Source organism: Alosa pseudoharengus, unplaced genomic scaffold (assembly GCF_046254945.1).
Source record: "Alosa pseudoharengus isolate Yale_2024_CS ecotype anadromous, Long Island Sound unplaced genomic scaffold, YU_APseudo_1.1 YU_APseudo_1.1_scf_389, whole genome shotgun sequence".
In the NCBI taxonomy this organism is placed as follows: Eukaryota; Metazoa; Chordata; class Actinopteri; order Clupeiformes; family Clupeidae; genus Alosa; species Alosa pseudoharengus.
The window spans coordinates 7,501-10,000 of NW_027468765.1; the positions used below are offsets into that span (position 1 = coordinate 7,501).

Here is a 2,500-nt window from a genome sequence, read left to right on the forward strand (position 1 = left end):
TCTGTATGGTTGTATGGTAGCTAAATGCAGGTGGGTTGTAGTAGTCATGTGTCATTGCAAAGCCATCTAAAATAATATGGCCATATTTAAATAGACACCAGAATAAATAAGGAGCTTGCAATTCGTTGTGTTTTACAGGATCCCACTGGCATACAACTGTAAGTTATACATAATATACAACTGTAAGTTATACATAATATACAATGATGCATAAAAATGGTCGTGTGCTCTGTCAGGTGTACCTGATTGCATTTGCTGTGCAGTGGAACAGCCGCATGGAATCACTCTGGGTTGCGGGTGGTCAGGGTCGGCAGATGTCATGTATGGATGCACGGCAGATCCAGCGCATCAGTCAGCAAGCTGAGGTGCTCTTCGTCAAAGATCATGTTCCAGAGCCCAACTTCGCTGCTCCTATGCCCTACCCTGATGAATACGAGGACCCAGAGCTCCTTGGTGTTGAGTACGCCATGTGCCAGTCAACCAGCTTCACTGCAAGGGATTACTATGCCAAGAAAGGTAAAAACCTTAATCACACACTTAAACAATATACATACATATGAAGCAAGGATCTCCCTACAGTTTTCATGCATAATTCTAGCAAATTACAGCCAACATTGTATAAAGTTAACTTTTCATTTTATGAAACAAAGAAACCGTGCATGTTATTGGCATATCTGTGTATGAATGAATCTACAAGTGGTTGTTTCAACTGCCCGGACACATCTGTGATTTGTACAATTGCATATTTGCAGCTGAAGAAGAACAGTCCCGTGAAGAAGACGAATCGACTGGACAAAGTGAAGAGGAGATAGCAGATGAGGGTGTTGACATGTCTACAGAGTCAGACGAGGATCCTATTGACAGCACCTTTAGGAAACATGCCATCCCTATACAAGCAGAACAGGTGGAGGACAGTCCTGCTCTGCAGGATGTGCTGATGGCCCAAGGACATCTGCATCTGCCAGGAATAGAGGAAGTGTAGGCATGGGCTTTGCTGCTTCTAGAACTGGCAGACAACAGTGACCACCACCTAGTGCCAGCTGATCTCAGGCAGAAGATTGCTACTGCTGGCAGTTCTCGAGCATGATAAGACTGCTGTCAACTTTGTGAAAAAGTACGAATCTAGGTGGGGGCTACACCCTGTTTGGCCGGCGTCTTAGGGCTGACACATCCGAACAGCCCAGAAGACAAAGTTTGGCTGGATGAAATACCCTCAGGCAGCACCGGACACAGTGACGGAGGACAGTCGTCTGTTGTACCTCGTCATTAAAATTTTAAAAAATCGCCCACCAGCCAGTCACCTCTTCTCCCCCAGTAAAATTACAACTGCAATAAAGGGGCAGTATAAAAGGATTGTTGACTGAGTCAGAGACAATCATATGCTGCACATACTGTACATATCTGTCTTCATGGTTCATACTGAATATCCATATGTATTCTGTTTTTCTTATAATATATATTCTGTTAATACACTGAATATATCTATATTATTCTTTCTATTATACTGTTACTGCTACTACATTGCACATATCTGTACATGTTGTTCATACAATGCTCATATTACATATCCATATTTATTCTGCTGTTATAAGATAACTGCTAATACACTGCACATATTTATGCTTAATTTATATTACTCTTAACCGCCTTCTGTGAACGAACTGTATACTACTGTCTACACTGCACTATATTTCTTATCCTGTCTATGCACCACCTGTCTATACTTTATCACATGGCACTTTTCTGCTTTTTTTGCACTTCTGGTTAGACGCAAACTGCATTTTGTTGTCTTTGTACTTGTACTCTGCACAATGACAATAAAGTTGAATATAATCCAATCCACTCTGGTCTCTCCATTCCTTTGCCCAATCTTAATGAGAAATCTATATCAAATTTAATTTTAAGGGGAGAAAAAAAGGCCAGCTACACAATAATGTGACAATTGCACACTTTTCCATTTTACTATATGAATCTCATCAGCTACTGTACATCAACTCAAATTGTGAAAATAATAAACAAAACATTCAGCAGACTTGTGGATTTCAATAAACTAGGCCTTGTACATGACAATTTCTGTAAATAACACTTCAAGACGTTGACCACCAGATGGAGCCATCCGTTTTGATCTTTTTCGATCGATCCCAGGGTTGAGCAATATGTACTTGGGGGGGTCATGAGCCATTCCCAGGCGGTCTCCCATCCAAGTACTAACCAGGCCCGACGCTGCTTAGCTTCCGAGATCAGACGAGAGCGGGCGTGCTCAGCGTGGTATGGCCGTAAGCGATTACTCAAACACTCAGACACGTTCATCAACCTCAAAACCGCTCTCCCTTCACGCGGGTGAAGGGAAAAGCAAAACGCTTACAGCACCTGGTATTCCCAGGCGGTCTCCCATCCAAGTACTAACCAGGCCCGACGCTGCTTAGCTTCCGAGATCAGACGAGAGCGGGCGTGCTCAGCGTGGTATGGCCGTAAGCGATTACTCAAACACTCGGACACG

General features: G+C 43.0%; 1 non-coding gene across 1 annotated transcript; it reads right to left on the bottom strand.

Moving 5' to 3' along the window:
* Window positions 1–2,358: 2,358 nt before the first annotated feature.
* Window positions 2,359–2,477, bottom strand: LOC143101606 (5S ribosomal RNA). Its single transcript, XR_012982473.1, has one exon. It is a non-coding gene; the product is annotated as a 5S ribosomal RNA (ribosomal RNA).
* Between the last annotated feature and the right edge of the window lie 23 nt (window positions 2,478–2,500).